This window comes from Pteropus vampyrus, unplaced genomic scaffold, assembly GCF_000151845.1.
Source record: "Pteropus vampyrus isolate Shadow unplaced genomic scaffold, Pvam_2.0 Scaffold176, whole genome shotgun sequence".
NCBI classification, from domain to species: Eukaryota; Metazoa; Chordata; class Mammalia; order Chiroptera; family Pteropodidae; genus Pteropus; species Pteropus vampyrus.
Genome location: NW_011888957.1, coordinates 1126410 through 1140153, shown reverse-complemented (window position 1 = coordinate 1140153; position 13744 = coordinate 1126410). Strand labels below are relative to the sequence as shown.

Here is a 13744-nt window from a genome sequence, read left to right as displayed (position 1 = left end):
AAATTGCCTGGAATTCTGCCCGTCTGGTGCCGCCGCGCTCTGCCTGGGGTCCGCCGCTCCCAGGCACCGTCCTGGCTCCCAGAACTTTCTGGGCTGTGGAGCCCAGGGCCCCAGGGGAAGGGCCGGGGGAAGGGCCGGGGGAAGGGCCGGGGAGTCAGAGACAGCGTCATGGGCCAAAGGCTGGGCCAAGCGTGGTGCAGACCTGTCTCCGTCTGATCCTCACCCTCGCCTTCCCATCGATGGGTAGACGGAGGCACAGAGCGGCCCAGAAGCTCACCCGGGTGGCACAGCCGGGGTGGGGGGCAAGAGCAGGAGGCCAACTGTGCCCCCAAAGGCAGCCGTGCTGGTCTGTCGCCCCAGGAGGGTGGTCCCACCTCCATTGCTGCCCAGGAGGCTCGAGTCTCACCTCTTTCCCACAAGCACCTGGGCCTCGCAGGCAGAACCGGAGGCCGACGTGCTCGCCACCCCTCGCCCCTGGGTCCGAGGGTCTGCAAAGCCAGTCCCTCGTGACCTCGAATTCATAGGTCAGCTCCTGGCCAGCAATGTCTAAGCCTTGGAGGCTGACCGCAGAGTCAGGTCCCAGCCTGGCGGTCCCTGGAGAGAGGCCCTGGGCTCTGATCCTGACCATCGTCCCTTCTCGTGTGAATCAGGACGAGTCAGGGCCCTGGGGCGGTCGGGACCGAATGAGAACAGCGTGAGGAATGGCCGCTGTCGGCCCGGTGCATCTCAGGCGCTCAGTGGCCGCGGTGCCATCGCATCGTCGCCTCTGCCAGGGTCTTCTCTGCCCATCTTTGCTCTCGCCCTGTGCCAGAGCCTGTGTTCAGTGCAGGGACCCAGAGAGGAAGTGGCCCCTGCATCTGAGCCCACAGCCTGGCCAGGTTGGGGAGCAGCAGGCCTGTCACTCACTGGGCAGTGTGATGAGCAGCAGGACAGGCACTGGGGTCTGGGACCAGAGGACCCCACGGGCCGAGGGGCTGGCGTTCGCCTTGCCAACTGTGCCCTGACAGCCCCGCGTCCCCAGCCTGGTGGCATGTGACATCAGCGTCATCTCCTCGGTGGAAAGGCTCCTGAGCCCATCCAGGAGCCCAGGGCCAGCAGGTCGGGCCACCGAATGGACGAGCTCAGTGCGGGGCTTTTGGAAACGGCCTTTCTGTCCTCTGTGGAGCCCACCGGCCGCCAAGCCGCTGCGCCCCGAAGGCTGGGATTTCCAACTTACAGAAATAGCCCAGTGCTTCTCAGGCACGCTCCAAATAGACATTTATGTTGGCTGAGGCAGTATTTTCCTTTTATTGCTGTTATGAGAGTCAACATTTTTCCAGAAATAACTTCTGAAAAGTGCGCCTGGATTTTGAACACGTGTGATCCTGACATACGGGGAGAAAGGCTTTTCAAAACACACACGCACACATGTGTACTTGCAAGCACGCCCAATGTACCTCGGACGTGCATCTTAAAAAGTGCCGCCTGCGTGTGTCATCCGAAGGTTTTTCCCGGGGGGCTGAGCTTGCGCGTTAAGGGGCCGCATTCGTGGGTGGCGGGGCAGGCGTGGGCTGGTGGCCGTGCGCCACACGGTGTCTCCCACGTGTGCTGGTAGACGTGTGACGCTGTCCCGCTGTGGGAATGCCCTTCCCATGAGCCGGGGATGGAGAGGATGTGGTTTCTGCTGCCTCATCCGTGGCCTTCGGCCCACGAAGGGGAGTCGGGGAGGCGAGGGCAGCGGCTGAGGAGGAATGTGACCGCCCGCCGTCCCCGGACGCATGCCCGGGTCCACTCTGCCCCCTGGACCCGCCGGAGCTGGACTCGCAAATGCCGTGACACTGAGTCACCACCGAAGCCCTGAGTCAGACGATGACAGCATAAGGTCCACACGCCGAGAGCCGAATTTACCAGAAACCCGTGGGAGGAAAGAGCCTGGCCGCTCGTGAAGTTCTGAGTAGCTCTGGGCAGGTCCGGGAGGAGCCGGAGAGCGAGCGGATTCCAGCCCGGCGTCCAGGTGAGAGGCCAAAGTGGGAAGAACGACCCGTATGTGGACGGAAACTTTTCCCAAACTCGGAGCTGGACCCTTCAGGCCTCCTGCCCCCCTCCCTCGTCCTCCCGGAGAGTCCCTGGAGGCTGCGTGGGCCCGACGCGGGGCTACCGTGGCTCCCCGGGGGACCCTGTGCGCCGCCATCTGCCGACCCCCCCACTCCCGCAAACCTGTTGCTCCCGCGCGCCCGCCCCCGGCTTTGCGAATGTGCGAAGGCATGAGCTGGCAGCGGCAGCTGGACGGCCGCCCGGAGGCCTCGCTGCTCCAGCAGGAGCCGCGTAGAGCAGCGAGGCTGGACCCGGCCCAGCCTCAGAAACAGGAAGGATTAATGGGAGAAAACGTGAGCGCTGTTAGCGCTCCCGGGGAGGATTTATTGCCGACCGGGGGGCGGGGGGAGGCCACGTCCCTGGCTGTGGAGTCTGGTCCACTTGGCCATGCAGTGTAGTCCACGAGGCACCGGCTGTGTGTGGGACCCCAGAAATAAGGTCCGCCGACAGCTGTTTTCAGAGACCATCTCCCAGTAACACGACCCTGTCCCCCACCCCCACCTCGAGGGGCTTGGGGGGTCATTACACAGACCCGGCCGTTCGCTGTCCCTTAAGTCTAAAGAAGAAGGCCTGGTGCCCCACGGCCCAGGACGTTGTGGGGCTGGGGTTCTCTGGACAGTGACAAGGATGCCCCGTGTGGTATGAGGGGAAGGATGCTTAGGGACACGGGAACAGTGCGTCTTGGCCATAGCCGCATGGGCTCGGCCACTCAGCAGCAGTCTCCTCGGCTCGGCTCGGCTCCGTCCTGCACGAGGCTGTTTCATGCTGGCGGAGAGAGACGGAGCAGAGCGTGTCCGTCCGCAGAGTGTGGCCTGCAGGACAGGGACCGCGCGCGCGCGTGCGTCCGAGCCCCTCCAGCCTGAGAGGCTCCCGCCGCCCAGGCCGGCTCCCAGGCCGCCTCCGCCAGGCCCCTCCTCCTCTCCCGGTTCACGAAGGGGGGCGGGCTTGCGGTCACTGGCTCTCCGCTGACCGCCCCGCCCCCGCCCCGCACGGCCGGGCCAGCCTGTCCTCCGTAAAGCGCCCCCATCGCCCCCCGAGCCCTTTGATCTTCTGGTTCGGGTTCAGTCGCTCCGTTTTGTGCAATTACCAGCCTGGAGGGAGGGTGCCCCCGACCCGCCCGGGCAGTCTGGCAGGCAGATGGGACAGGAAACGGGGAGCGTGGTTCAGCCTTCGCCCCCATTCATCTTGGGCAGATTACGACGGTAGCAACGCCAAATGTCTTCATAGCCCATTCATGATAGAGCGGTGGAAACGTCACCGCCATGAGAAATGTGTGGATTAGCAATATCCGGGGAAGGACGGGCGGGGTACTCTGTGGCTTGCTGCGACACCCCGCCCCCGCCGCCCTCCCCCGCTCCCTGGAACGGCCCCTCCCCGAAGGCCATCGGTGAGATGAAAACCCCAACAGGGCTTGGGAGACACTTGCTGCAGCCCCTTCCCCCCACTCAAGCAGCTCTCCCTTCTTCCCTCCTCCCCGCCCCCCCCCCGCACCCCCCCGCATTCTTCGCCTGTCCAAGTTTCCCAAAGTCTACAGGGCAACCCCACAGCCGCCCGGATGAATCGCTGCCTGGTTACTCTGCAGAGCTGGGATTTCTATTCGAAATTCAGGAAGAGGCGAATCCATCACCTTGGAATGCTGCATCTATAGATTTTAAAGTTTGCTTGAATTATTATGGGGCGGGGGGCGGCGGCGAAAGGGGCTTTTGGAGTCAAACCAGCGAGGACGGGTGGAGGACGAGCTTCTGCGGAAAGACAGGGGTGCGCGCAGGGGCCCTCGACGGGAACCAGCAAGACCTGCGGCTTTCCGTCTGTTCTTTCTAAGAGGAAACACTTCACAAGTTGTTACTCTTTGTTGTACTTTTTTTTAATGAGCCAAGAGAACATTGCTGCTGTCCCCCGCAGCCTGGAGAGGGGGGGCCGCGAGCTTTGTCTTTTGCATTTTCCATCTTTTTCCTTTACATGAGGACTGACAAGAATCCCCCGCCCCCCAAGAAGGAAAGCCGATCCTCCCGGCTGCTTTCAAAGGGCTCCCATTTAGACCGTCCCCTGCGCTTCATCTCTAATCACCTTTTTACTTTCCTGGCCCACCAATCAGAGCACCCCCCCCCCCCGCCCCCGTCACTCCTGTTTCTATTGATTAGAGCAGGGCTCCGAGGTGAGGGCCCAGGATGAATTGGGGTGGCGGCGGGGGCGGGGGGGTCGGTGGGGGTGGGAGATGCGTCAAATGGCGGTGGCCCTGCCTAGGGAAGGTATCCGAGGATTTGAATGACATCTCAGGGGACAGTATCAGGCTTCCAAATTCCTTTCATCCATCAGATGAGAGAACAAGCTGTGGCTTTCAGGGGGACGGGGCCGGGGTTTTCTCCCGCGGTGAGTGGGCTCAGGCCACACAGATAAACAGCGTCTCCGTTCCTTTGAAACCTTTTTCAGGCTGGAGTCGTCTGTCACTGGCTGAGGGCAGGTGGGGGCAGGGAGGGACCTTTCAGTTCTGATTAAGACAGCAAGTTCAGGGCCACAGCGAGCTTTCAAGGCTTCCAGGTCCTTCTTTCTGCTTGACCGACTGGGTTGACCCATACCATGGGGGGCGGGGGGACCAGCCCCACGTTCCAGGGGGACCTTTGTTTTCAAAGGTAGGAGCAGATCCAGTTCGAGAGGGCTCCAGGACCCCCAGGGCCGGAGCTTCCCGAGGAAATATTAAATACAACTGAGAAGGGCCCGAGCAGGGATCCATTGTAGCGGGAGGCAGAGATCCAGTGTAGCCAGGAGCAGGAATACAGCCTCATGGGAAGCCGTGACATCGCAGCGCCCCAGACACGGGCGCAAGACTTCACGGCCGGGTGCAGAGAAAGCAGCGGGTAAACATTGGCTTGTGGTCCCTACGGTTTGACACTGTGACTCTTGGGAGGACCATCTCTTTCGCCACCTGGTGCAAGGGATGTCTGCTCCCTGGGCTGCCTGTGACATAAGCAGGCATTCCCGAGGGCACTTACCTGGGGGGTGACAGGAATGAGATGAGGGGAAGGACACTCCTAGCCGGGCCCTCATTGGCCCTGTGGGGGCCTCCAGCTGACAAGGATGACGCACGTTCCTCTGGGTGCCCTGTGTCTTGTTGCTGCCCCATTGCTCAAGCAGGGTGTGGGCGTGGCCGCACAGGGCCCCGGCGGAGGGCGCAGGTCCCCAGGGAAGTCTCCAGGGCCGGTGGGGACTGGCTTGCAGCAGCATCCTGCTCCTGTCCAGATCGGACTTCCCCACGGCAAAGCCACCGTGGGATGATCCCTCCTGCCTCTCCGCTTTTCACGGGGACCTGTGACCGCCCCGCCCCCAGACCCAGCCCCTGGGAAGTCTTCTGCGGGCCTCCGAGAGCCTGCCCACGCACCCCGGCCTCTTCCTCCCGGACACCACTAGTGCTGTTAGGGATGCACATTGCTTATAGGATTATTTCCTTTTAATAAAGACCCAAAAAAGTTTCCAAAGGCAAAATGACAGGCTGGTTAACTTTATATCCCAACTCCAAAAAGATACATTTTCTTCTTTGTAATGCACTCGTTAGTGGTTACTGGCACATTACATTAACTAATTTGAGATCGAATTATCAAATTTGCTCATTGCTGCTAGCGCTAATTTGAAACCTTACAATAAAGAACGGTTTGAGAGGCACATGAAAGGCCGCCACCCACAGCGGCTCCGAGGCCCGTTCCGTGAGCATCACAGCAAAGCTCGCAAAGGTTCGGGGTAATTGCAGTCATGAGCCGGAGTTGATTGAAGAAAATTATACCCCAGTTTTTCACTACAAGTTTTTTTGTGTGTGGCTTTTCTTAAATGATGCGGTGCAATTCAATTACAAGGGAAGATACGGACAGGACTTTTAATAACTGTATTGAGAGCATCCTTCGAGCTCTGTTCTGCTCTCTCTCTGGATTGTTCACCCTCAGCTTTCCCAGACTTGTTTCGAGTCCTGAGAAGTTTGGGTAGTGTGTGTGTGTGTGTGTGTGTTTTCAAGAAAATTATCTGGTTCAAATTTACTTTTTTCCATGTCATTTTTCTTCTTATTTTTCTACAATTTAAGCCAGAATATGTGGTTTAAATCGTATGTATATGTGCGTGTGTATCTCTAACACACACGCACACGTGTAGATGTCATTGTTTTCCAACCTGGGGTTCTTTGCTCCATCCTTGCCAGACAAACGCTCGATGGCCTTGAACGTCCCTGTGAGGGGGATTCTCAATAACCACAAGTCCGAACTGCAAGTAACAAAAGTCAATTTATAAATTCCAAGCATCGTCTGGATGGTTAAGGCATGCCAAGAAGCGATCGATGTTTTTTTATTTCCCCGCTTATGGAAAGTTATGTAACGATAAGAAATAACCCAGACGCGGAGGGAGGTGTGCTCGTCCCCACGCTCGGCCACCTCCCCTCAAAGTGTGACCGGGAGCGAAAACACGAGGCCCCCGTGCGCCGTAATGAATTCGTTTACACTCTTGATGCCGCGCATGGCGACCCACGGGTGTGACATCTGAAGCGACACCGGTGAGTCCTACCGCCACTGTCTGTCGGGGAGTCGGGAGCGGAATGTCCCTTCGGAACCCCGGGAGCAGAAACACTTCCGGCCGTGTCCGGCGTGACCACGGACAGCGCGGTCGGGGGTCCGGCTGGCCCCATTCATGAGCCACCGCCCCGTCCTCCCGGCTACACGTTTGAAGGGCGAGCAACACCTGTCACGTTCGCTCCTGACACCTCCAGCGCTCTCGGGCCTGAGCGCGCTGGCCTGCGGGGCCGAGCAGCTGAGCGCCCCGGAGCAGCCGTCTTCCCGTCGGCAGGATGGTGGCGATGGTGGGGGTGACTCTGAAGGGAGAGGGTCGCAGGGCTGTCCGCTGGGGGAAGCGATTAGGGCTGGCCGCCACGACAGCCAGGGGCGGCCTCTTGGGAGACCTGCTTCCTTTTTCCTGGGAGCGAGCGACGCGAAGCGTGCGCCGCGCCCTCTACTGTCGGCCGGCTGTACTGCAGCGCCTTGATAACATGCACACGCGGGCACGGTAAACTGGGGCGACATGGGAATGCTGAGGACCAGACCGTAAGGTCCCCGGGGACTCAAATGTGAGGCATCGGCCTTTACCAGGTCCAACTCGCAGGCGGATGGGGATGAGTGCGTGCGTTTGGGGTCCGTGTGCGTCGGAGTGTGCGGTGAGCTTTAGCGTGGGGGCCAGACTCTGCAGGGGCCAAGGGCTGGGCCTGCCTCCAGGGGGCAGGCACAGGAAGCAGGCAGGGCCGGTCGTGGGCTGGCCGCAGCCGTGGGCTGGCTGCACACCTGCGTTCTTGGCCAGGCGGCTCGTTTCCCAGGTGGCCCAGGTCGCTGTAATTATCGTCTAAGGGCACAGAGTCTGCGTCTGTCCACCTTGATCCTGAGTGGGGAAGAGATAAGAAATCAAGAACAGTTCCTGCCCTTCTAAAGACAAACCTCACCCTGGAGGAAGCCCGCAGCAGCCCTTCCTGCCAGAGCCATCTCCCCGCACCAGCCAGGTCCTCCCAGCCCCAAGATAAGGCAGAGTCCTTTGATCTCATCACCCCCCCAAAGGGCCGTGACTCAGAGGCCCCGCCCACCCCACCTGGGCTGCTGCTAGGACCGGAAGGGCTTCTGAGCCACACCTGTGGTCTGCTCCACAGGGCCTGGAGGCCAGGGTTCGGGGGGCACCTTGCTGCATGCCCCCCGGTGCTGATGACTGGCGTCCCTTGGCGCACTTTGTCACAGCTCCAAGAGGACAAGGCTGGACACTGGGCTTTGTTGCCATCGCACATCGGGGGGGGCCAGGGCATGGGTGCAACTCAAGTTCTCTGGTGGAGGAGAACAGGGCGGTCAGGAGAGGGGGTGTGAGGCGGCCCAGGGGAGCCTGCGGTCAGGCTGGCCCGAGGGGGGGCTTTGTGTGCACAAGTGTGTGTGCATGTGTGTGCACGTGTGTGCGTATGTGTGTATGTGTGTGCGCACGTTTTCATAAGTGTGTGCGTGTGTGCAGCTATGTGCACGTGCATGTGTACATGTGTGTGCGTGTGTGTGCACATGCTCGTGAGTGTGCATACATATGTGCGCCTGTGTGTTTACATGTGTGTGCATGTGCTCCTGAGTGTGTGTGCACGTGTGTGCATGCATGTGCGTGTGTGCAGAAGTCTGCCTTGTGTGCATGCGTGTGCCTGGGAGAGCGTGCGTGAACGAGGCAGGGACGGGTGAGTGTGGCAGCGGGTGTGCGGTGCCTGGGTTTCTGTGCAGGCCTCTGCTCCCCGGCTGCCGGGCGCCCGGGCCGGAGGAAACGGGCCAGGAATAAACGGTCTGCCGCTTGACTCCCGTTACATCGGTTTCTTCCCCTCAAGAGGCTATAAATCTCACGCTCCTTGTAAAAACAACTTTACAACAGCTGAGAGCCCTGGACCCGCCCGCTCCGCCGTGGCCTGTGGACAGGGCAGTGCACTCGCGGGCAGACTCCCGCCCCGCTCTCCGCCCGGGACCCTGGGGGCCCCATCCTGCCCCGCCTCTGAGACCAGCCGCAGGGGAGCCCGTGCTGGTTTGTGGGCTCCTCCCGCCATCCAGCGTCCTCCCAGACCTGGGGTGGGCCTGGACGTGAGGGCCCTTCGACAGGGCGTGAAACGTCTTATCACCCAGACGTCAGCTCAGTAGTGCTTGGTCCACCCTCTTTCCTCCCAAACCTGTGCACCGCTGAGGACCCGCCACCCCTGCTGATGCCCCGGCAGAAATGAGGACAGGTCCGCCATGTCCTTCCACGCGTGGCCCTTGGCCTTCTGAGTTTACCACTTTCCTGCCAATGGCTGGTTAACGGGCCCCGCTGCTCCCGGCCGTGGCAGGGCTGCTGGCACCTCGGTGGATGGTGCGTCACGTCTGGGCAGCTGCCGGCTCCCAGGGAACTTACTGTGACTCAGCCAGTGGGGACGGACTCCCGCGTTGGCTTCGAGGTGTCCTAGTGATGCGCAGGGACCAGCCCACGGTGTCCGTGAGCTTCTTGAAGCACTGCGTGTGCCCGATGGGAGATGAGACGCCATGGCCGTCTTTCGAAGGGGACTCCACAGAGGTCCTGGCACTTAGTGCTCAGGAGCGTCAGGGCCACTGAGAACAGCGGCCCTCGTGGTGTCTGTTGTGGCAGCCAGCCGTGCGTTTGGGAACCGCCAGACATCTGCCATCCTCAAGGCAACTTAAGAAGTCGGACCGCCCCGGCTCGGAAGAGCCAGCAAAAACCCGGGTGCTCGGGCTGCAGCTGGGGGCGGGCGGTGTCTCGGCTGGACCGTCGGGCCCCACGTGCAGCCAGAGCTGCGGGCGGAAGCCGCTCCGTGAGTGGGCGGAAGCCGCGCTGCTCTGCCAACCTCGCGGGCGCCGTCCTTCCTCTCGGGAGGGGCTTCCTGGGACCCTGAGGCGGGCGGCGAGACGATCCTCTGCGGGAGAAGGGAATTATGGGGAATGGGAGCCCCACCCACCGCAGTGGGCACCTGTGAGCCCCAGGCCAGGGAACCCCTGGCCCTCACCACGGGCCGGGACAAACATGACAGTCATAAGAAGCACCATCGGGTGCAGAGGTTCCCGGGCCACCGCCCCTTCCAGCCCGACTGCCTTCAATCCAGAGCAGTGACGATGGCGAGGCCCCACGTCCCGGGACCTGTCAACAAAGAGGGCTTTTTCCCCAGCGCTGCCGCGCCCGGCGTGGCCAGGGACAATGTGACGGCTTATGTAACGCCGTCAAAGAGGCCTTTTCAACTCACGGCGCTCAGGCTCGCAGCTCTGCACATTCCGTGTCTCCCTGGGCGGCTGCTGGGCCAGGTGGGACCGGGCGCTGGATGCGCCTGCAACACCTTCCTCCCGGGATGCAGGGGAGGGGCTCGCTGGGCGCCCAGGAGGAGTGGGAGGCAGGTCCGCAGCTGAAGGAGGACTCGCGAGTCAGAAGCCCAGGCGGGCGGCGGGCAGAGGAGCTGACCGCTCCTGGACACTCGCCTCCCGCAGCCCGAGAGCTCAGCGTGCACTTGGTACAGGCAGGACGGTCTCAGTGGCACCAGGACCCCGTCCCTCCTCCCCGGCCACGCCATAAAGGGGGCACGGGTGGGACTTTTATGCCAGCTGGGGGCCCTGGGGGCCCCGGGGGGGACTCACTCTGTGGAGCTGCACCACCCCGTCCTGACCAGTCTCCTCCGCTCTGAGGCCTCCATCACTCGGCCCCACTTCCTGCCCGTCCTGGACCCTGGGCGAGGCTGGAGGAAGGGTGCATGGGGGGGTCTGGGCAGAGCACCCCAACGTCACGTATGCCCCCAGAACCCCAGCCTCCGAGTGCCTCCCCACACACGGAGGGTCGCTGTGCCCAGAGGACCCCCCCCACCACCCTGGGAGCCACTCAGCTCCAGGTCCCACCTCCTGTTCTCACGTTCCGATTTAAGCGGCACGCTCCCCCGAAGGGTCACCCGAAACCCCAGACCCCCTGCGAGGGGCGCGGGCCTGTCTCCCAGGAAATCTCCCCATCACGGGCAGGACCCCCTGGTGGTGGGCAGCAGAGCAGGACAGGCGGCAAGGGGACACCTGGGCGAGGTGAGCCCTGGCTGGCAGGTGGGTCAGACCGCCCAGTGGGCACGGTGCAGGCTGGCTCCATCCTGTTGGGTCCACGCTCTCCCTGGGGGACAAAGCCAGGGGACACTCCTCCCGTCAGCGGTGGCCTGTGGAGGCCCCAACCACACCCCCAAAGGAGAGGGCACAGGCGTCCTGCTGGGCTGTCCCCACCCCTGGCCCCCGCTGGAGCAGGCTTCCTGGAAGGGGGCCTGAGGCCGGCTCCCAGGGGCTGTCAGTGTCCTGGGCTGCCATAGCAAAGTGCCACCAACCAGGTGACCTTAACAACACGTCTTCCTCTCGCAGCTCTGGGGCTGGAGGGCGGAGGTCAGGGCAAGGGCGGGGCTGGCTCCTCGGGAGGCTTGGAGGGAGCGTGCACCCCGAGCCATCCCCCCGCTTCTGGGGTGGCCGGCGTCCCTGGCATTGTCGAGGCATCGCCCCGACCTCTGACCCCTCGTCACACGGCTTCTCCCTGTGGGTCAGTGCACTTCTCATGAGGACAGCAGTCGTTGGATCGAGGGCCACCCTGGCCCCCCACTCCCGAATCAAGTCTCAGTCTGAGGTTCCAGACGCGAATTTTAGGGGGCACTGGTGAACCCACCACGGAAACCGCAGTCGGCTCTAGGGGAGGGTGGTTGCTGCAGGGTTGGCCCTGGACCCTCCGCCCTGGCCTGGGGGCCTGCTGACCAAGGGCACTGGCCAGAGGACCCACCACCCTTGGCGAAGCCGCCATGTGCCAAACCCAGGACCCGCCGTCTGCGCCGTCGCCCCTGAATCCCAGCTGTGCCTACGTGCGCGGCCCCTGCCCAGGGCTGACCAGAGGAGTGGAAAGAAGGCCCGGGGCCCAGGGGACCAGGCGGAGCCACCGTCCCAGCATGCACCGGGGGGGTGGTCTCTAGGCACCTTCCGCCTCGCGCCTGTGCCTGCCTGGTGGGCCTGCCGGCGGGGGGCCGCTGTGCCCCAGGCTGGGGACTGAGACGGGGTTTCCTGCTCCCGCCTGGACACCCCTGGGTCAAGTGTCTCCTCGGTCTCCTGGGGTCTGGACTACAGCTGGAAGGCCCCGGCTGAGGCCACGTCTCAGCGACAGGCCCCGACACTCACCCTAAAACTGGTCCTTGGCATTCGAAATCTTTAGCGTCTGCTTCCTTCTGCTGCTTTCTGAATTTTCATTTGGCAAAGAGTCTCCTCGAAGCCAGCTCCACAGACTCGTGAGAATTCAGGGCCGACATAGTCCGCGCCCGGTGGCGCTGGCCCCACGCACGCAGACTCCACGTTTGAGATCTCTGCTTGAGGAGGCGGTGACATCCCAGGCCAAGGAGGCTGGTTCCAGAAAGAACCCAGCAGCCAGGGAGGCAGACGTTCTGACGGGCAGCCTCTGCCGGGGCCCCTCTGCCCGCTGCCTGCGCCCCTTCTCCACGGACATGTGTCCCCTCGGTCCCCTCCCCCTGCCCCACCCCAAACCCCACTCCCAGGCGTCATCTGTCAAGGCTCGTCCACACGACTGGGACCGGGTGGGAATTCTGTTTATCCGACAATAAGTGGTGTGACTCAGGCCCTGATCCGGTGACCGACACTCAGCGCCCCGCCCGCTCGCAGACGGCCGGGGTGGGGAGCCAGGCCCGCGTGGGAGGCCAAGTCACAGTGGCGGAGGGGACACACAGGCCCTGGGGTGGCACGCGGGTCCCCAGGTGAGCTGCCTGGGCATCACGGCCGCCCACCCAGGGGGATGGCCCTCGAGAGGGTCCGCGTGGGCGCCTCAGAGCTTCGGGAAGGAACCCCGCTTCCTGCCAGGCCCCCCCAGGCGGCCCTCCCCAGGCCGGATCCGGACAGCGTGTCCTCACGTCCCCACGGCAGTGGTGGGAGTCGGTGTCTCCCCGCACTCTGAGCAGACGCACCAGCCACGGGAGGAAACACGCGGGAAACGCCGGGGTCTCTCAGGCAGGGGACAGGGCGGGGGTCTCTGGGGACCAGGACGCCTCTGGCTGGAGGGCTATCCCGGTGCTCACGCTGTAGGGCGCCTGAGTCCACACCTCACGCCCGGGGATCTGGGGTTCTGGACCGGCTCGTGGGGTCCTGGGAGGGAGGCTCCCATGGCTGAGCGGTGAGCCGGCCGGCCCTGGAGACGCCTCGAGGACCCCCCACATCCCCACAGCTGCTCTGGGCTCTGAGTGTCTCCTTGCCAGGCTTTGTCACTCTGGAAAACACCGATGCACGGGGTTAGATCATCCCGTCATGAGGCCACCCTGTGCGGTGAGGGACGTTCACAGCATCTCGGCCTCCGCCCGCCAGATGCTGGTGACAGCCAGACTCGCCCAGACACTGCCAAGTGCCAGGGCTTGCCTTCGGGCAGGGGGCGGCATGCCAGCGGTTTTCATCATCCCCTGGCAGCTGGGTGCCCACAAAGGTGTGTGGGAAACTCACAGAGACCCTCCCAGTTCAAAGGGCTGCAGGCCACAGCGTCCTACCTGGTGCCGAGAGACACCATGGACACCGTGTCACCAGGGCCCCTGCTCTGGAACAAAGACAGTCTCAGGCAAAGATGCTTTTGTGCCAGGAGCGAGTTTTATTAGGTCCTGGGCGACCTCCCACCGAGAGAAGCAGGCTTGGTGTCACGGCCAGCAGCACTCTGGAGCCCCCACATGCTGGCTCCGCAGCCCGGCGCAATTTTGGGCACGTTATCTGACCCTCTGTGCCTCAGTTTCCCTACTGTAAAAAGGCGAGAAGCCCGGCGTTGTCCCTGGCTTTGTGGTCAGACCCAGCGAGGCAGCGTGGGTGCTGCGCCCCGCCTGCCCCCCGCCCCTTTCCGAGGGCGGAGCGAGGAAGCCCCCCCACCCACTGCCCCCGAGAGCCCCAAAACTATTCCGTTAAAGCCGGGCATGGGTGGAAGCTGGAGCAGAGCCAATACACAGGGAACCCCAGGCTGGACGCGCTGTCTGCTCCAGGGGGCCAGGCACGCTCCTGGGCATGGCCTCACCGCACAGACAGCTCCCCGGTTCCCCCTGCCTAGGGGCCTCGAGGGGCCGGTGTTGGGGCTGACCTCCAGCGGAGCTGTGGTGGGGCACGAGCTCTCGGGTCTCTGGCAGGAG

General features: G+C 63.0%; 1 protein-coding gene and 1 long non-coding RNA gene across 2 annotated transcripts in view; both read left to right on the top strand.

Annotated features, from left to right (window-relative positions):
• The window catches only part of PRDM16 (PR/SET domain 16), a 317846-nt gene that overhangs the window by 201825 nt on the left and 102277 nt on the right, over positions 1-13744 (top strand). The gene's annotated exons all lie outside the window — the stretch shown is intronic.
• On the top strand, positions 196-3918 carry LOC111746109. The gene is made up of 2 exons (XR_002782934.1): positions 196-1993; positions 3164-3918. It is a non-coding gene; the product is annotated as an uncharacterized LOC111746109 (long non-coding RNA).